Here is a 22,276-nt window from a genome sequence, read left to right on the forward strand (position 1 = left end):
CTGTAGGAGGCTCCACACTTTGCCTCAGACCCTCCTGCACGTGTGGACCTAACGTACAAGACTCGGGAAGCTACTGGAAAATCCTGATCTCCTCCCTGCTTCGGATCCTAAATAGACAAGACTACATTATGGACTACAATCAATAGTCCATAAAAATAGAAATCCCTGAAATACTTAGAATCTTCAAATTGGGACAGTCTGGGCACATAAAAGACGTGCAATAAATATTTTTAGAATAAATGCATGAGTAATAATAATATTTAAAACTATCAAAATCAGCCTTCATTATTTAATAATATATTGTGTGACATAAAGCTATTTGACACTATGAAAGTGTCTTGTCCTCTTAAAGGGAACAATGTCTGAATATTACCTACATAAAGAAAAGGCTTAGAGAATTGAAGACAGGATGAAGAGCTGTTGCAGGCCATACTCCAGGCTCCTGCACCCGCAAGAACACTTTATAAACAAGCGCACAACCCGAAGTCGCAAGAGGTCACTCCCCTGAGCAGCACCATATTGTCAGAGCTTAGATTCCGGGAGCGGCTGGCTGGCCCTTATCTTCAAAATGAGTGATGTTGAGAACCCACAAAATAAACAATGGAGATTTTTCTCCTTTCTGAACTCATGAGATATGCACTTTGAGGAGGAGAAGTAAAGAGGAAGAATTTAGTTTGCTTAGTGAAAACGGGAGAAAAGGCCAGTGGGTTTGCATTCTAAATGGATTAAGTGCGCCATTTGTTGATTGGCTAATTTCATTGGAAGAAATTTAATATGGAGGGAAAGAAATGTAGCTGCAAAATTCTCTGTTGAATATGAAGAATTCTCAAATACAACATAAATCTCTGACTAGTTGAGGAACATGAATAAACATTAACTGCTCCTATTACTGGTAGCAGTATAGTATCTTATGATACTATCTTACTGCTTACCTTCTTCCTCAATAGCCCACTTACAGCCTAACAAAAACTGAGGGGAAAAGATTTTAGTACCTCTATGTAGAGTAAAAATTTTAATGAACCCTGCTAACAACTGTGGAAGAGAAAAACCAACAGCAAGTCATCTGGGTGGGAATGGAGGGAACCATCTCTGCTCAAGCTGTCGAGTCTTTAAACCAAGTGAAGATGCTGGTCAATCCCCAGCATGAGGTAGAAAGCAAGGAGGAGGTAAGAAGACCTAGGACACAGGAAATAGAAAGCTTCTGTATCTTAGAGTCTGAGCTTCATTCTTTTGTCAGAACTACTGCAAAGTTCTAGCACAAAACACCCACATTAAAATATATGTGCAAAACTCATTCTGGAGACACGTGTAGCCATATAATCATTATCTCTGCTAAAACGGAACAGTGGTGAAAAAAAAAAAAAATTACCCCCGAATACCTATGAGGTCTTTTGGACGTGACATGACTTCACTCCAAATTTAATTTTTTCTTGAGATATAATTTATATCTATTATATTACTTTCAGGTGTACAACATAATGATTTGATAGTTGCATATATTGTGAAATGATTGCCACAGTAAGTCGAATTAACATCTGTCACCATACATAGTTGCAAAATTTATCATTTTTGTGATGAGAACTTTAAAAAAATGATTTTATTTATTTACTTGAAAGAGAGAGAGAGAGAGTGTGTGCATGTGAGTGGTGGGTGGAGAGGGAGAGGGAGAAGCAGACTTCCATGCGGGGTTCAAGTCCAGGATCCTGGGATCATGACCTGAGCCAAAGGCAGACACCTAACTGACTGAGCCACCCGGGTGCCCCTCTATTTTCTTAGTGGCTTTCAAATACGCAATACGGTATTATTAACTACAGTCACCATGCTGTGCATTACATCCCATGACTTACTAATTTTGTAACTGAAAGTTTGTATCTTTTGATTTCCTTTCCCCACTTTGCCCACCGCCCACCCCCCACCTCTGGCAACCACCACTGTGTTCCAAGTATCTTTTTAAAAACCGTTGAATTGGGCTATGAATATACTATAGAATCAACATGTAATATGAAAAGTTTATGAATAATAAGAATCAATACCTTGGGATTGTCATTGGTAGCCGTTTCATTCTTTCAAGAAGTTTATGCCCAGTGTTGATGGGAACAGAAGTCCTCATGCATCTCCAGCAATGAATTAGGACCTGAGGGAATAGTTGAAAAGTATCCAGTTGTAAGTTCCTCTTATCTAACATTCAGGAGTCTCTGTCTGTAAGACAAGGAAGTTAACAGATGATCACTGGATTATCTAGCCCACAGAAAAGGGGAAAAGAATTTTCTAAGAACCCTCCGTCTTCGAAGTCAGAAACAAACATGAAATACATTTATGAGAGGAAGACAGCCCAGGGAGCCCACCGAGTGGCAAGAACCACCCGGCTGAGAAGCAACTGGCTGGAGAGCAGAGCAGCATTCACTGTTTCAATGAAAAGAAGAAAATAACTTAAAAAGAACAGTGATAATATATTTGATTGGTTAATAATTTAATATTTGAAAACTTCCCAAAAGGATATTTCTATACATTTACATCAAAAAAGTCATGGCCTCACCCCACATATCCATGTACCTTTGTATTTTTAGTGTATGATACACAAAGAGCCTAGGCAACTGTCTACTTCTAACACGTATTTCTCATACTTATTTTATGAGAGATTCCCAGGCTGGAGGCAGGGGAAAGCCCAGGAGGCCTTCCAGAAAAGCCACGCGGGCAGCTGCAGCCTGATTAGGTGAACATAGAATGGCCGGGAGCTTCCTGTAGGCAGAACTAGGTATCATTCACCTTCAGACCTGGCACATATTACAGTGCTTGGTACCTAGTCACTACTGGATAAATGTTAATTACTAAGTGTGAACCTCATAGGCTTATAACCATAGGTAGCTACCTGTACTGGGAACAAGTCACAGATTAAAATTCAAATTATGTTGGTAACTTGTCCTGTGAACTTTTGTGAGTCAGTTCCTGTTTGTTTGGTCATCTAGGAAAGAGGCTGCCTCTTGGGATATTTAATGTATTTGATGTGCATTGAACTCCTCATATAAAAGTGCCAAATAATTATTATTATTATTATGGATTAGAGAGCTCATCCTTTATATTTCCCAAAGTGCCTTTCATCCAAATACTTGAAAGTACTTCCAATTACAGCAAATTACTCCTAATGCTTTTCTAAAACCTTAACACATGTTAAGGACTAAAAACATATCTATAGCTTTCATTCATAATGATTATTTTCATCCAGTCTCAGATGGCTTCTGTATTATTATAATTCTGTATTATTACTGTAATAGTTTTTAAAGCCTTTCTTTGGTCTTTTAATGTTTTCAGAATTAATAAGATATTTACACTAACAGGACTACTGGGTCAAAAGGAATAATGTGGTAGGCCCTTAGACTCACTATTAAGTTCAAGATCAATATGACTTTAATTCTGTTTGCTGTAACCAGACTCAGATAAATCTGAAGGAATCTTCTGCCTTATCCAGACACTCACAATCTCTGTGTGTTATGTCACCGGCTCTGGAGACACAAGTCTACTCTGGGATTTAAGTAGCCCAGAATCACCAGGAAATGTCCACATTCCGTGAAGGAACCTGAATCCTCGGGGATCACTGATACTCAGTAAGTTTAGTCTAGAACCTGAGAAGGCAGAATGGCTACCAACAAGCCACCTCAAGGACCCCGTCCATTTCTGTGCTTAAATCCAGGCCAGGCTTGGCTCCTGGTGCCTCAAGCATTTTAGTTCTCCTTCTGAGTCCATTTGTTACTATAGTACATTGAGGTCCAGTCCCACAAATGGTGTAAACCTACCTATCTTCCCTGCCAAAAAGAGAAAAAAATGCCAAGAAAAACACCAAGAAGGCAGAAGCCAATATTAGTTTTAAAAAATGGTTGTGTCTAACAAGGCCCTTAACAGAGAAGTATATTAGTATTGTTCCCAGGGTCTGTATTTAATATAAAACAATGATTATTTTGAAACCTAAGACTTATATTTAAAGCGTACAACATGAAGACTTTGGTTAGAAAAGGAAAAGTTGGGAGGAACTTTTGCTGGAAATTTGAAAAAGCTCAATGTAGATCTTCAATCCATAATAGTTATAAAAAATAGAAAATTGAATGTGAAAAATAACCCATGTCTTTCTCTCTTTACTCCCTCCTTATATTAGAATTAATACATTCCCCCCAAAGTATGCATTATTCCAAAATACTGGCCATTTGCAATTTTTATTTACAAATGAAATACATATCTTCTTATGTTGCTCATTATTGATTAAATGCACTTTGTTAAATTAAAATATTTTAATTTTGTTACACATACATTCATCCAGGGAAGAAAAAAAAAAGATATGGATGTTTCATCCCTCTTATGATTGCTTCTTTTTCCCTAGTTTGCCAAAGGAGGGAAACATCAAGGATGAAACTTAGCAAGATCAGACAAAGCAGCCGTCTTGAAATCAAATGGGAAAGAACGGGAAAATACGACGACGCTGGTCCCGATGTCACTAAGCGGCTGGCATTTATCTATCACCACCTTCCAGATTCTGTGTCACGTGAAAACAATAAAACCTTATCTTTTTAAGCCACTGTCAGAGTCTCTGTTGCTTAAAATCGAAAAGCCTTTGTAATTGACAAAGAATCAATAAAAGTATTTTTCGGGTACACTACCAATGGAGGTCCAAAGATGGGAATTACATGAAGCAGAAAGGATGAGGAAAGGCCTTGAGGAAGACTTGACTTTGTGTTAGTCATGAAAGGCTGGGATACGGAAGTGGAGTACCTTTCAGGTAGAAATTATGCTACAAGCAAAAACTCTGCAAAAACGTAAAAAATATTGTTTTTATTAAGTCATCTGTCCTCAAAGTCATTTTGCTTATAGTTTTATTTAAGGCTAATATTTAATTTATATATTTAATGCTATCAACTATAAATATATATTCAGTAATTCCTATGATACCATAATAATTGAATTTGCTATTTGGGGGAAAATTTCCCCCAAAGTATAAGTAATGAAACATTTTGCAATTTCAAACTTCACACAAATTGTCTTTCAAAAGCTGTTTTAAGTAACTTATATTTATTACAGGTTTTTTTTTGTTTTGTTTTTCTTTCTTCCCTGTTTTTTTTCAACTATAGAAACAAAAACATTTTAATCCCATTTAATCATGATAAATTATTATTTACTAGTAAATGAAACAATTGGTAGCCAATGATTCATTTCAACCTTTATAAACTGATTATTACATATATTCTAAAAATAAATATAAATGAGCTCCTTGCGTCTGCATATATATATGGGCGTCATAATTATAGAATTGTGGAGTCTTGAGGACAAAGCAGTAGGTGAGAGCTCTGATCCTAACCAGCCCAGGATGAAGCTGCCTGATGTGGGGCTCGATCCCAGGAACCTGAGACCATGACCTGAGCCGAAGGCAGAGGCTTAACCCACTGAGCCACCCAGGAGCCCCAGGAGAACTTCATTCTTGAATGAAACTTTGGCACCTATAGAGTTTAGCCAAACATTTCTAAGCTTTTCCTGGTCAATCAGAATAATTACTTTTCTGTTTTCCGTCATACACTATAACTTCTCCTTCTTCTTCTTCTTTTTTTTTTTTTTGGCATTTTCATCATTACTCTCTCTTTAATGAAAAGTCCATATTCTTAAGTCTGGGCTCCTTTTCTCTCTTTCTTTCTTTCTTCCTTTCTTCCTTTCTTTCACTTTATTTTTTTAGAGCTGTTTTAGGTTCACAGCAAAACTGAGCAGAAGATGCAGATTTTCCATATGCCCCCTGCCCCCACACATGCACAGCCTTCCCCACTATCAGTATCCCCCACCAGAGTGGGACACGTGTTGCAACTAATGAACCTACATTAATACATCATTATCATCCAAAGTCTACAGTTACATTAAGGTTCATTCTTGGTATTGTATAAATTATATAATGACATTCTAACCCTCATAACTACACAAGTTATTCCCCATTACAGAAGGAAATTTTTATAAATACAGATTTTAGGAACTAATTCTTAAAGTCAAGTTAACCATAATCAAGTTCCTTCAACTCCCAGCAGATTCACAAAAATTCACATATGTATTGGCAAAAATCTGCTTTTAATGCCTCAACTTTTTTGACAGTTAAATGGCAAGCTTAGTATTTGAGGTTTTGTTTTGGTTTTGGTTAATTTTGCTTATTTGCTTTTAAGCAATGAATAAAAATGCCCAAATTGAAATAATATTTTACTAAGTTATTTGTTTAATTGAACTGACCAATTCAATCATGACCATGTTATCAAGTACAATATAAAGTGCCCAGACTGAAAATTAAATTTTCTCAGAAATATGAAAATTCAGAGAATGTAACTATTTTCATGCATTGTCTACATACAGCAGAACAGGCATATCATCAGTTAACATACCCTCATCAGACAAGAATGTAGTACCATAGGACATCCTTGAGTCACCCAAAACCATAGGGTGCTTCTGAAAGCTTTGAATACATGGAACTTTATAGAATAATATTTATGTTCCTAAATGATGTGTAAGAAGGTGTGGCTTTTGAGTGGCACACCGTAATTGTTATTTAGGTTTCTGAGCTTATTCAGACGCCTACCATCTTCTACAAGGATCGGCAGAGAAGGTCGGCTGAGGTGACAGTAGCCTGCCCCCTGGCCAGTTGGTCTAATTTGGTCTTTGGAACTCCTCTTCCTTCTGCTTGACCCTCTGTAAGTGTATCCCCCAACATATGCCTTCCAAGTACACCCCATAAACTCCCTCCACTACTAACCAGACTCCCATCCTTCAGCTAAACCTGTTTCAGAAAATGACGGGACAGACTCACTTTCATGTATAAAGAGCTGACAAAACTTCATTTGTTATCATTCCTGAGTTATTTAAATTTTAGTCAAACAACAAATAAACAAAGCATGAGTAGTTAGTTTTCTAATGTCAAGACCTTGGTAAGTAAAGACCGTATTTTTGCAGGATGACAGGGAGTGAGGCAGCAGGGGTGGGGGAGATCTTCAAAGCAAAAGGGATAGGAGAAATTTAGTAATCTCAGATTATTTTCAGAATTGCTGTGAATATTCATACATACTTTGGCCAGGTGAAACATTTCCACATAAACTGCGACGGCTAGTACTTGCTCATACCAAGTAGCAGAACAGCAGTCCAGCTTACAGCTTGATAACGTAGGCCAAAAGGATTTACAAGATTCATTTCATCGGAAGTCACCCCAAGCTACTGTAACCTATAGAAAAACACTTGGTTGTCCCTGCCCCCGGGTGTCGAGCTGTCATCTCTCCCTCTACCCCTGCTTCACACCACCAGCCTCGACACACATCATTCTTTGGCTCCTACACAAAAGAAAAGAATTCCATTTTCTCATCCTAGTATTAAAAGAATGAAAATAGTAATTTATAGCAATTTGTAGGAACACGATGTGAAAACAGGGCAGCAAAATAGGAGGATGATTGCCAGGAGAGTATTAAAGTGTCCCAATACGAGGAGATTGTTTGCTAAATCCTTCCGGCACTCCATGAACTGCACAAAGGAAAACTTCCAAAGTCACGTTGGCTAAAATTCCAGTTCCCGTCTCTCTGACAATGGACACAGAAGCAGTGTAAGACGCACCAGGCTTGACAACAGCTCTGCATTTAACGATAGACGTTCTCCTAGGGTTGCTCAAGGCCCATGTTTTCAACCATGAGCACGACAGGTACTGGAATTTTAGGTAGTATGGTTTTACGCGGTTTTCTTTCTCTTTCTCTTTCTTCCTTTCTTCCTTCATTCCTCCCTCCCTCCCTTATTCCTTCCTCCTTTTCTTTTTCTTTCTTTTCTTTCTTTCCTTTCTCCCTTTCTCTCTTTTTCTTTCTTCCTTTTTTTCTCTTCCTTTCTTTCCTGAAAATATTTTCTATCACCTCAACGCAGGGTCTCTCCAGTGACCATACTGTGACTGTGTTTCTCAGGAGAGGCCTCGGAAACAGGGACAAGAGTTTCCTGAGATCCAAAGTACTTACGGGGGAGGGGACAGTTGCAATGACCAGGCAGGAAGTTTTAGTTGTTTGGGTTTTTTAAGGATTTATTTATTTATTTTGAGAAATAACACAAGTCGGAAGGGCAGAGTTCCCTACTGAGCATGGACGCAATGCAGGGCTCAGTCCCACAACCCTGAGATCATGACCAAGAGCTGGACACAACTGACTGTGCCACCCAGGAAGCTTTAAAATTAGCTCTATTTGGGGGACTCTAAAGAGTTCTCTCTAAACCCAAGCCAGTTCATTTTCACGATGCAGGTTATCACAGGTTAAAGGTTAGGAATTCATATGAATCACAGATGGGACAGATCTCCCTGATGAGGTAAACAAAGACATCTTTTTTCTAACTCAAGAGAGAGCTTTTAACTCACAACTTCATGGGTCAAATTAAGAAAAATTCTAAATCTTAATAAGCTAGAATAAAGTGCTTTATATAGACTAACAGAAAAAACAAGCAAACAACAAAATAAAGAAAAATTAAAAACTGGACTGTATAATACTTAGAAGGCAGCAGAGGGCGGCAGGAAGAGCTACAGATAGGGAATAGGAAAAGGGGTTCTAATTGCTAGTGACCCGTGTGGCCTCAGACAAGTCACTTGACTCTTCGTGACATTGTTTCCTCAATCTGCACAATAAATGGGCCATGTTTGAGGATCATGGCTTTCTTACTGTTTTAGCACTTTGTGGCACTAAGACTAGAATGACTGAATTAAACATCCTATGTGTGTTACATTTCTACTGCTATATAACAAACTATCATGAATTTAGTAACTTAAAACAACTCATATTATATTTATTATCTCATAGTTTTCCCAGGTCAGTTCTCCAAGGCTTTGCAAGGCTACAATCAAGGTGTTGACCAGCATTTTGTTCTTATCTTGAAACTTGGCTGGTGAGCCACTTCCAATCTCACAAGGTTGTTAGCAGCATTAAGTGTCTGTGGTGGTAGGACTGAGGGCCCTGGCCTCTTGCTAGCTCTCACTATCAGCTCCTAGGACTCACTCACAATTCTTTGCCACAGCACCCTCTCTATGGGCCATCTGATAACATAACAGCTTGCTTCTTCAAAACTAAAAGGGAGAAAGAAAGATCCTGGTAGTAAGATGGAGTCTTATATAATATAATCAAAGATGTAACATTTCATTACCTTTACCATATTCTATTGGCTAGAAGTTAGTCATAGGTCCCACCCATGCTCAAAGGGAGGGAATCACACAACAGCATGACACCACGAGGCCGTGGGTGATGGGGACCACTCTAAAGTTGGTCTGTCACTTTTCATATTTTTTCCTACACTCAATTCTTCAGTAGACACTGTCAGTTAACAGTTAAAATATACTCCAAGTTCGCCACTTTTCATAACCTCCATTTCCACCCCCAACTTCCCTAGTCTGCTCTTATTTTCTCTCATTTATACTATTGCAACAATCTCTTAACTTGTCTCTTTTTGTCTCCTCTTGCCCTATTAGCTTGCCACCTTACCCATATGACCTGGCTCCTGACCTCTTCTGTGATCTCATTTTCTATTCCTCTCCCCCTTTTATCACTACACTTCTGCTACCATCAAGCCTATTCTTACCTCAGGACCTTTGTAAATATTCTTTCTTCTGATAGAAATCTTCTTCCTTTAGATCTTTACCTGTTGGTTGGTTCTGTCTTCTCATCCATTCCCTGCTCAATGCCACTTCTTCAGAGAACTTCTCTAATGACCTAATTTAGCTTACCCCTGCCCTATTACAGGCATTCCCTGTCTTATTACCCTGCTTTATTCTTTACACAACTTATGATGAACGAAATGTTTGTTTTAGTCTAGTGTCCTCCGCTAGAACGTAATGTTATGAGGGCAAATCACTGTATATCAATGTCATAAATTAAAAATATACATATAAAATAGAAAACATGATGTCATAAATATAAAATAAAGAAAAATGCAAAAACCAATGAAACAAGATGAAACCAGAGAGGGAGACAAACCATGAAAGACTCTTAATCTCAGGAAACAAACTGAGGGCTGCTGGAGTGGAGAGGGATGGGAGGGATGGGGTGGCTGAGTGATGGACATTGGGGAGGGTATGTGCTGTGCTATGGTGAGCACTGTGAATTTTCTAAGACTGATGAATCACAGACCTGTACCTCTGGAAAAAACAATACATTATGTGTTAATAAAATAAAAAAACAAAAATAAAAAAAATTTTTAAAAAGAAATTGGGAAGAAAAATGGAATAAAACAAACTTAAAGTTTTTTAAATTGAATAAAGTTGGCTATCTGATAATTTTAATATATTGTCCTTAATTTTTATAATTTTATATAAATAAATATATATATATATATAAAATATATATAATTTTATAATTGTCATGGATGAATGATAACTTTATCAATATTTGCTACCTATTCATGCACAGGTTTTTGGAGACCACTATCTTATTTGATCAACTCAATACCAATTGTTTCCACTGAAGGAGCCTCTACTCTGAGTCTAAATATGTGGTGAGTGCTTGGGGCACAGGTATTTTGAGCAAAAGATTTAAAAAGAACTCATATGTCTTCCTTCAAGATATACAGAAGACAACAATTCAGGAATTAGGAGGAAACACCTCTTCTTTACTAGAAACTCCCCCAAATCAGCCATTTCCATCTTTGATATGCACTGGAGGTAGCATAATATGGTGAAAAGAACATTGGTCCAGAAGCTAAGAAACTTAAATTCTAGACCTAATTCTGCTGTAAACACAGCAATTTAAATCATCATTTATTGCTTTGGGCCTCATTTTTCTCATCTATAAAATGACAGAGTTCAGCTAGATGACTTCTAAAATTCTATTAAAATTTTTGAAGTCTATGGGTTCCATCAATATATAATTGAGTTGTGCTATTTAGAAGAAGCCTGTTCAATAGATCACAGCACCCATAGAAAAAAAGGGAAATTACCAAGAACAGTAACAGCAAGAATGGTTCATCCTATTCCTTTGAAATTATGTTCACTGTCTTTCCATTAACAGTCTTGACTATTATGGTGTTGACATTAATCATATATGTTATCACCCACATAATAAACACCTGAACCAAAGGAAGAGTAGTTGTTTCAGTTATCATATCATATTCTAAAAGCTCCTTCTACTACAGCTACCTGGTTTGGAATTCTGACAGTAGAGGGGAAAACTTTCTTTTACACATTCCACAAACTAATTTGTTAAGACAGAAAACATATTTACCAATACAAGCTAATGAACTTGGATAATGTGACAGGGCTGCTTAGAAGTCTTGAAGAATCTGCTAATTTTCTAGTAGTGACATGTCATTTGTATGCCTAGCACTTCAGAGTAATTCCATATGCCATGTTATTTTTGCTCTTATTTATAAAATGTTACTGTTTGAGGTCATTTGTAGTCTATATTAAAACACTGAATGATATTTTAACTAAAGTAATAATAGAAAGTTAATGAAAATTATTTAATAGTAAAGTAATCATTGTTTTATTTTTATGGGTTCCCTGGTATCCATGTGAATTAAAGAAATGTTGTCCTAAAAAAATTATCCTTCAATTTGCTGTGCTTAAGACACTTGAAGTTGAAACGATCATAAAAACAACCATGGGTAGTTAATCAAACATAAAACTATTATATCTGGCCTTCTACTTGATGATAGTACTGTAGTTTGACATAAATAATAAATATTATAAAAACACACAAGAGGGAGAGAGGCTGGGAAGATGGCAGAGTAGGAGGACCCTAACCTTACCTTGTCCCCGGATGCAGTCAGATAACACTCACACCGGTATAAATAACCCAGAAAACAACAGAAGGACTGACAAAACAAACTCCACAACTAAAAGTAAAGAAGAGGCCACATCTAAGAGGGTAGGAAGGGCAGAGACATAGTGGGGAGCTCTCGGCTATCTGTAGTTGGGTGGGGGCTAGGGGTACCAAGAAGAATGAGAAACAGATTATCACACCAGGAAGCTTACAGGGGGAAGACAAATCCCCACAATGTTTGGATTTCAAATCAAGAAAATCCAAATTTCATGAGTTCTCACAACCAACAGGACTTAAAGCCTGGAAATTTATTTATTTATTGAGAGAGCATGATGCACAAGCAGGGGTGGGTGGTAGAGGGAGATGGGGAGAGAGAATCTCAAGCAGGCTCTATGCTCAGCATAGAACCTGATATGGAGCTCGATCTCATGACCCGAGTCATGACCGATCTCAGGACTTCAGTTCATGACCTGAGCTGAAACCAAGAGTCAGATGCTGAACCAACTGAGCCATTCAAAGCCTGAGTAATGAAATCAAGGAGAAAAAAATATGCAAAATGAGAACAGACTTAGGGAACTCAGTGACTCCATCAAGTGTAATACCATTTGCATTACAGGGATCCCAGAAGAAGAACAGAATAAAAAGGGGCAGCTATTATTTCCTCAAACTTCCTTAATCTGGGGAAGCAAACAGATACCCATATCTGAGAGGCACAGAAATCCCCCACCAAAATCAACCCAAGGAGGTCCACACCAAGATGCATAGTAATTAAAATGGCAAAAGGGAGAGATAAAGAAAAAAAGTTGAAGGCAGCAAGACAAAAGAAGACAGTTACATACAAAGAAAACCCCATAGGGCTGTCAGTGGATTTTTCAGCACAAACTCTGAAGGCCAGAAAGGAGTAGCATGATATATTCAAAGTGCTAAAAAGGGAAAAAATCTGCAGCCAAGAATATTCTATCCAACAAGGCTAACATTCAGAACAGAAGGAGGGATGAAGAGTTTCTCAGATAAACAAAAGCTAGAGTTCATGACCACTAAACTAGCCCTACAGGAAATGTTAAAGGGAACTCTTTAGTAGAAAGTAAAGACCATAAGTAAAAGTATGAAAAGTAAGAAATACAAAACAGTAAAAATAAGTATATCAGTAAAACCATTCCAGGGATTCACAAAATAAAAGAGTGTAAAATATGGCACCAAACACTTAAAACATGGTTGGGGGGGTAGTAAAGAATGAGTTCAAACTTAAGCAATCATCAACTTAATTTAGACTGCTCTATATAGAAGATGTTCTATACAGAACAAATGATAACCACATATCAAAGACCAGTAAGAGATATGGAAAAAATAAAGAGAAAGAAACCCAAGTATATTACTAAGGAAAGCAAGCAAACCATGAAAGAGAGCAAGAGAAGAAAGGATCAAAGAAAAACTACAAAAACAACCACAAAACATATAACAAAATTACTATAAAAATATATCAATAATTATTTTGAATGTAAATAAATTAAATGTTCCAACCTAAAGACATTGGGTGATAGAGTAGATAAAAAACAAAGATCCACTATATGCTGCCTATAAAAGACTCATTTCAGACTTAAAGACACCTGCAGATTCAAAGTGAAGGCATGGAGAAACATTTATCATGGAAATGATGTCAGATGAAAGCCAGGGTAGCAGTACTTATATTAGACAAAGTAGACTTTAAAACAAAGACTGTAAAAAGAGACAACGAATGACACTATATAATCATAAAGGGGATAATCCAACAAGAAGATATAAAATTACAAATATTTATGCACCCAACACAGGAGCTTGCAAATACATAAAATTGTTAATAACAAACATAAAGGAACTAATCAATAGTTATACAATAATAGTAGGGGACTTTAATACCCCATTTACATCAATAGACAGATTATCCAAAAAGAAAACCAACATGCAAACAGTGGCTTTGAATGACACACTGGACCAGATGGATTTAACAAATATATAGATATCTATATAATTAACAGAAAATTCCATTTTAAACCAGCAGAATACACATTTTTCAAGTGCACATGGAATATTCTCCAGAGTTGATCACATATTAGGTCACAAAACAAGTCTCAACAAATTCAAAGAGATTAAAGTCATTCCAGGCATCTTTTCTAATCATGATGTTATGAAACTACAAAATAACCACAAGAAAATATCTGGAAAGGGAAAACATACATGGAGAATAAATACCATGCTATCACACTACAAATGAATCAACCAAGAAATCAAAGATGAAATTTTAAAATGCATGGAGACAAATGAAAATGAATATGCATCAATCCAAAAATCCTTGGAATGTAGCAAAAGCTGTTCTAAGAGGGAAGTTTATAGCAATACAGGCCTACCTCAAGAAACAAAACAAACAAACAAACAAAAATTTAAAAACCATTAAAAAACAAAAAGAAAAAAAACCCTCAAATAAACAACCTAACCTAACACCTAAAGGAGCTGGAAAACAAGAACAAACAAAAACCAAACCAGCAGAAGGAAAGAAATAATAAAGATTAGACCAGAAATCAATAATATAAAAAACTAATAAAACAATAGAACAGAGTGATGAAGGGGTGCCTGGGTGGCTCAGTTGTTAAGCATCTGCCTTTGGCTCAGGTCATGATCCCAGGGCCCTGGGATCAAGCCTGGCAGAGGACTCCCTGCTCAGTGGGAAGCCGCTTCTCCCTCTCCCACTCCCTGCTTCCATTCCCTCTCTCTCTTTCTCTCTCTCTCTGTGTCAAATAAATAAATAGAATCTTCTAAAAAAGAACAGATTGATGAAACCAGAAGCTGGTTCTTTGCAAAAAATCAGCAAAATTGATAAACTTCTAGCCAGACTCATGAAAAAAAAAAAAGAAAAAGAGAGAGGATTCAGATAAACAAAATCAGAAATGAAAAAGCAGATATAACAATTGACACTACAGAACTACAAAGGCCTGTCAGAGAATAATTATATGCCAACAAATTAGACAATCTAGAAAAAATGGATAAATTCCTATAACATATAACTACAACCAACCAAAACTAAAGCAGGAAGAAATAGAAAACTTCAACAGATCAATTACTAGCAATAAAATTGAATCAATAATCAACAACTACAAACAAACAAAAGGTCCAGGACCAGATAGCATCACAAGTGAATTCCACCAAACATTTAAAGAAGAGTTAATACCTATCCTTCTCAAACTTTTCCCAAAAATAGAAGAGGAATGAAAACCTCCAAATCCATTCTATGAAGCCAAATTCTATGATACCAAACCCAGACCACAAAAGATACCACAAAAGAAAGGGAACTACAGGCCAATATTTCTAATGAACATAGAAGCAAAAATTCTCAACAAAATACCAGCAAATTGAATCCAACAATCTCTTAAAAAATTATTCACCACAAAAAAGTGGGATTTATTCCTGGAATGCAAGGGATGTTTAATACTCACAAATCAATCAAATACTTTACATCAAAAAGAGAAAGGATAAAAATCATATGATCATTTAAATAGATATAGAAAAAAATTTGAAAGGACATCATCCATTCATGATAAAAAAAACTACCTGAGCCGAAGGTAGACACTCAGCTGATGGAGCCACCCAGGCATCCCTTACTCTCACCACTTTTATTCAACATAGTACTGGAAGTCATAACCATAGCAGTCAGACAATAAAAAGGTATAAAAGGCATCCAAATTGGTAAGGAAGAAGGAAAACTTTCACTATTTGTAGATGACATGATACTCTATATAGAAAACCCTAAAGACTACACCAAAAAAATTAGTAGAACTGATACATGAATTCTTTAAAGTCACAGGATATAAAATCAATGTACAGAAATCCATTGTATTTCTATACACTAATAATGAAGCAGCAGAAAAAGAAATTAAGAAAACAATATCATTTACAATTACACCAAAAAATAGTAAAATACCTAGGAATAAACTTAACCAAGGAGATGAAAGAACTATAGTCTGAAAACTATAAAACATTGATGAAAGAAATTGAAGCTGACACAAAGAAATGGAAGAACATTCCATGTTCATGAATTAGAAGAACAAATATTTTTAAATTGTCTATCCTACACAAGTGATCTATAATTTTAATTCAGTCTCTATCAAAACACTAGCATTTTTCAAGTGCTAAAACAAACAATCCTAAAATTTGTATGGAACCACAAAAGACCCCGAAAAGCCAAAGCAATATTGAAAAAGAAAAGCAAACCTGGAGGCATCACAATTCTGGACTTCAAGTTGTATTACAAAGTTGTGGTAATAAAGACAGTGTGGTACTGGCACAAAACAGACACATTAATCAATCGAATAGAACAGAAAATCCACAAAGGGGCCCGCAACTTTATGGTCAATTAATCTTCTAAAATGGAGTCAAGAATATGCAAAGGGAAAAAGATAGTCTGTTCAACAGATGGTGTTGGGAAAACTGGACATCTAGAAGCAAAAGAATGAAACCAGATCACTTTGTTTCACCACACACAAAAATAAACTTAAAATGTATTAAAGACCACATGTTGGTTGAGCCTGGTGGAGGGTATAATGCAGGGCACGTATGGCATGGAACACTGGGTGTGGTATATAAACAATGAATTCTGGTACACTAAAAAGAACTTTAAAATTTTAAAAAAATTTTAAAAGTTAAAATCACTTGACAAGATCTACAATAAGAATGCAATAAAGTTTGGAATGTTGTGATTAAAAAAAAAAGACCACATGTGAGACTTGAAACCATAAAATTCCTTGAAGAGAGCACAGGCAGTAATTTCTCTGACATTGGCCTTGGCAACATCTTTATAGATATGTCTCTTGAGGCAAGGGAAGCAAAAAAACAAACTATTGGAACTGCATCAAAATGAAAAGCTTTGGGATACAATCAACCAAACTAAAAGACAACCTACTGAATAGAAGATACTTACAAATGACATATCTGATGAAGGGTTAGTATCCATAATACATAAAGAACGTATAAAACTCAACACCTGAAAAACAAATAATCCAATTACAAAATGGGTGAAAGATATGAGTAGACATTCTCCAAAAAAGACATCCAGATGGCCAACAGACACATAAAAAGATGCTCAACACTGCTCATCATCAGGAAAATACAAATCAAAACTATGAGATATCACCTCACACCTGTCAGAATGGCTAGAATCAAAAACATAAGAAACAAGAGGTGTTCACAAGGATGTGGAGAAAGGGAAACTCTTTTGCCCTTTTGATGGGAATGCAAACTGGTGTAGACACTCTGGAAATGGTAGGGAGGTTCCTCAAAACTTAAAAATAGAACTACCCTATGACCCAGTAATTACACTCTGAGGCATTTACCCAAAGATACAAAAATACTAATTCAAAGGATACATGCGTCCAACGTTTATAGCAGCATATAGCCAAATAATAGAAACAGCTTATGTGTCTACCAAACTGACGAATGGATAAGAAGATATGGCATATATATACAATGGGATATTACTCAGCCATAAAAAAGAATGAAATCATGGCACCTGGGTATCTCAGTCAGTTAAGTGTCTAATTCCTGATCTCAGATCAGATCTTGATCTCCGGGTCATGAGTTCAAGTCCCATGTTGGGCTCCAAGCTGGGTGTTTAGCCAACTTAACAAAAAAAGAAATTTTGCCATTTGCAACAACATGGATGGAGCTAGAGAGTATTATGCTGAGCGAAATCAGTCAGTCAGAGAAAGACAAATACCATATGATTTCACTTATATCTGGAATTTAGGAAACAAAACAAACACAGTGGTGGTGGGTATCAGGAAAGAAAGAAGAGTCAAACAAAGAAACACACTCTTATTTATAGAGAACGAACTGATGGTTACCAGAGGGAAGGTGGGTGGGGTCATGGGGGAAACAAGTTATGGGGATTAAAGAGGACACGTACCACGTGAGCAGCGAGTAACTTACGGAGTTGGTGAATCACTGTATTGTGTACCTCAGTCTAATAAAAAACTGTATGACAACATGCGGGATTGAAATGAAAAACATTAAAACACACACACAGGAAATAACAAAGACTGACCAAATCTGGCAGACAATGCCAAAACAATGCTTATTGAAAAAAAATAGAATAAACTTGCTTTATTCGTTTGTTTTCTTTTTTGTTTTCATTTCATTTTTTATTTAAATTCTACTTAATTAACATCTAGTGTAACTTGGCATCACGAGTAGAATTTAATGATTCGTCACTTACATACAACACCCAGGGCTCAACACAACAAGTATCCTCCTTAATACCCATCACACGTTTAGTCCACCCCCGCCCACTTCCCCTCCAGCAACCTTCAGTTTATTCTCTCTTAATAGTTCTCTGTTAATAGTCTCTTATGGTTTGCCAGCTTTAAGCCTGGAAAACAACTCTAAGAAAATAAACAGAAAGGCAATAATTTTATTTCTCCATCTCTAAATATTTCATTACTGTTTCACTGAGGTTACTAAATCATTCAAAAGGAATGGCTTCCTCTGCTTTTGCCCTTATTTTGTAAGGTTGAAAAATGCATATAGACCATCCTATGAGGACTGATGTTAAAGACTAGAAGACCACATTCCCCTGGAAACTGCTTCAATCTGGCAATCACATGCTAATGAGTAACTAGAACAAAGTAGGGACGTAGGAGGTCTCCAAGGAAAAAGCAAGAAAAATTACACACAGCACAGTTTCCCAGGTAATTCAGACAAAAGGGAAAGAAAGAGAAGGGGATGGATGTTGGGGAAGGGAGTAAACATGAACCAGCGAGGCTGGAAAGACTCGTGCTGGTGCTGAGAAGGGATGTGGGACAGAGGCATGTCTCGTCTGCACCAGGTGAGTAGATGCGAGCTTCCATCTTCCTTCATTCTGCATATGTGTGCACAGCTTTGTAACTGAAAATGTAAGAGAGGTTCTTTTCCAGAGCATCATTTAGAATCACAGTTCATTCACCACATGGAATGACTGTAGAACACTCTAAAAGGCTAAGATTGCACATCCTCATCAAATTAACATGTCCCAACTCCCTCCAAAGGGCATTGAGCCCTGTTTTTATGGGAACAAGGCTAAAGCTGGGGATGGCGTTGGGACCCCTCTGTGAGGATGTGGTTAATCTCAGGAATTCACTGTGATCACGTGCCCCAGGGTATCTGGATGATAATATTACTTTGAAAGCTCTCAAACTTGCTACTTTAACGCCCTGATCATTTTCTGCCTTCGAAGTAGAAGACCTAGAACTTGTTTCTAGCCAAAAAGATCTGCTCCCAAGAGTTATTACTTCCATAGGTACATGGTAATAGGAGGAAATGTCCTTCATCTTTCTCTAGGGTCTGGAGTCCAAGGCACGGAGATGCCAGGGGTGAGGGTGAGCAGGCCCTGCTCTGAGATGCCGGAAACGAAATCACTTAACCGATCCTTGGGTTCATGTTCATGCCAGTGAACTCAAGGTTTCCCTGTGTTTCTGAGAAGAGCTGGGAGGAGCAGCAGCAGTGTTGCTGGGCACAGAACCACAGTATTGTGTGGGCAGAGGTTCTGAGGTCGCCTGAGGCTGGCGGAGAAGCGACCTTCATAAGGGCCGCCGCTGGTGAGGCAGGTGAGCGAGGTTCTTGTCTCACAGAGTTGAATGAATCTCCCCGACAAAGGGGAGCGAGCAAAGCCAGAGAGTTCTACTAAGCAATGATACAGAAAAAGCTCTCAGGAGTGAGGGAGTTCCCAACCACGCTGCCAATGAGGGCTTTTCATCTCTGCCTTTTTATTAGGACTTTACCAGGAAACCTGCTGGTGGTCAGTGGTCTGGAACTAGACATGACTCGTAGACATTATGTGAGAGTCTGTTTCTTGTGACATCTGTGATCTACAGACATGTTTTGTTAGGTCTGGCTAACCTTTACAGTTAACTTCTCCTTTGAGGCCAGATCATTTTTTGTAGCTATTTTCTATTTTCTGTGGTTACAGTGTAATTATTAGAAAAACACTTTAGCCCAGCAGTTGGAATAAGGGGATCTGGCTTTTCTTCCTTATCTGTATTTTTGTTCTGTCCCAGTGTCAGTGTCCCTGAAATACCCTCAGAGCCCAGTTGGGGCCACTATTCCTTCCCTACCTAAAGTGCCATGCTTTCCCTATTCTCTGGAGAAGCAGCAGTAGAGCTGTGGTACCAAAAGGCTGAAGTAGGAGAACCTGAGTTCTGCTCTGGGGCGCACCTGCATGTACATACGTGACATTCTCCCAGCAGGGAGGGGCCTGGCAAAGATCAGACGTGGGGCAGTCGAGGATGCTGGAAGCTTGTGCCTTGTTCATTTCCATAGGAAGGAAGAATTGTGACTCGGTTTATTCACAGGCTGGTGAGACTGGAACATATAGTCTAATAGTGATACCATCTACTTGAGGGCAGAGGTCTCTGTGCCTTAGTTTATCTACAAATATGGGTAAAAGGTTTGAAGATTGAATTTATGTATAATTTATACAAATATAAATTTTTATATTTACATATTTCATATACATCATACATAAATGTATATTATACTTATATATTATTGATTTTATTATAAATTTATTATGTATTATATATTTTATATTTACAAATTATTGAGGATCTGGCCAGAGTAAGACACCAAGAGATAAGAAGTCGGGTACAACTTTGTACCTCCCAGGGATAGCAGGAAAAAAGGGACAGAGAAATAAGAAAGAGAGGAAGGACGGGAAAGGACAGGGGGACTGAAGAAGAAAGAACAAGGAATGAGCAGAGAAAATGTTCCCCTGTCGTGCCTAGAGAATAATGGACAATTGCTCATGTTCTTAGAAACCCAGAACAGAAACTCACTTTTAAATAGAACAATCCCACATTACACAGATAAATTCATGCCTGTGTGGGCTGTCGACACTTCATTTAACATTTTAGCTGGATTCTTACGTCCACAAAAATGACACGACTGACAGAAGCTTTGCAACAGGAGCAGCCCCTGCCTATTCCAGATGAGAGTGACCTCCCTGGGCCTCCACGTGAGCAGGCTTGCGTGTCTAGCATCTGGAACGGCCCTGGGCGGCCGCTAGCGGGAGGGAGATGGTGGCTGCACAGCTGCGGCTGCCAGAACAAAGGCTCACACAAACAGCAGGGCAAGGAACAGACGAGGTCGTGTCCTGTCCACTGATTTCGCAGATTGCTCTTGGGAAAGGAGCTATGCCGATTCTTCGTCAGCAATACTGACGAAGGCTGCCGTGGCCTAGGATCTGCCCTCGCCCTATTTTCCTCCTCAACCTCGTGTCATAAATTCAATTAGAATGCTGGCTTCCAGTATCTCTCCTCACTATACGACCCTGGCCCTATGCCTCGCCTGCAAACCCTAGACTGTACAAATCCCATTAAACTAGAATCACGTGTATTTCCCTTTTGTCATAGAATATATAAAACCACGCCACATATGAGTAAGCACCGAACTAATCCAGTTCTCTACACTTTCAGTCAAAATGGGATTGGAATAAAGGCTCCCAGTGAAAAGTCCTCTCTCCGTGTTCATGGGGAGTGACAGAATTATTTCTATGCCATTTTCATTCTGGAAGACCTCGGTAGTCATCCAAGTAGAGCCAAAAGAGGAAAAGAAAGAAAAGCATCTGAGAAAGACTGGCCTTACAAGGTCGCTCCTGTGTAGGACTGTGGTTGTCACAGAGCACATGCCCAGCCGGTGTGGGCCCAACAGTCCCGTGGACCCTGGCCGTAGTCCTGACTCTGCTCTTCACGGACTGATTCAACCCAGACGAGAATCACAACTTCCGTTGCACATGTGTGTTCTCTCTCTCTCTCTCTCTCTCTCTCTCTCTCTCTCTCTTTCTCTAACAAAACTTACATGTGAGCCCCAAGAGGGTAAACAGGTACAAGAGTAACTGTACATGTGGGGGAGTAGAGCTTTGTCTGCTGGTCGCCTCCTCCATCTCCTTGATGGTCACGGAACCATCACAGAGTTTAAGGATAACTGTGATCTCTGAGCCATTTCTCCAAGTCTTTAATATTTTACATGCATATGCAGCTACTTTGGTGATGCAATTAGGATGTTGCAACGCAGCCAACCATAGAGCAATCCAAACTACGTTCTTCTTGGCCCTGGGGTTCTATGGGGTGCCTCAGGGTGACACTCTGGGGTAAGAAAACTCAAAAGGGATGGAGATGAGAATCACCAATACTCAGAGGAAGACGAGGGGACCATGTGAAGGATTTAAAGAGATGATTTGATGCGTCTTTGTTTTTAAAGCTTGATATGTTTAAAGTGTGTCTGTTGGTATACATTCATATATAAAATATTAATTGATGCTTTAGTCATTTTGTACAAACAGTCATAATTGAGATTTTTTCAAGTAAAATTGCTCATATAATCACAATCTCCATGATCAATAATCAAATGTATACGTGAGCAAAATCAACCATTACTAAATTTGAGACGAGGAAGCCTTTCTTTTTCCTCCGTCGGGTAGGTGGTGTTCCTCACCGCTCCAAACCCGGGCA

The 22,276-nt window shown here is 38.1% G+C and overlaps 1 long non-coding RNA gene across 1 annotated transcript in view; it reads right to left on the reverse strand.

The window, feature by feature from the left end:
- The window catches only part of LOC122902109, a 37,155-nt gene that overhangs the window by 11,053 nt on the left and 3,826 nt on the right, over positions 1 to 22,276 (reverse strand). The window contains exon 2 of the long non-coding RNA XR_006383739.1: positions 2,034 to 2,199. This is a non-coding gene — a long non-coding RNA (uncharacterized LOC122902109). The remainder of the gene's footprint in view (positions 1 to 2,033; positions 2,200 to 22,276) is intronic.

This window comes from Neovison vison, chromosome 3, assembly GCF_020171115.1.
Source record: "Neovison vison isolate M4711 chromosome 3, ASM_NN_V1, whole genome shotgun sequence".
Taxonomy (NCBI): Eukaryota; Metazoa; Chordata; class Mammalia; order Carnivora; family Mustelidae; genus Neogale; species Neogale vison.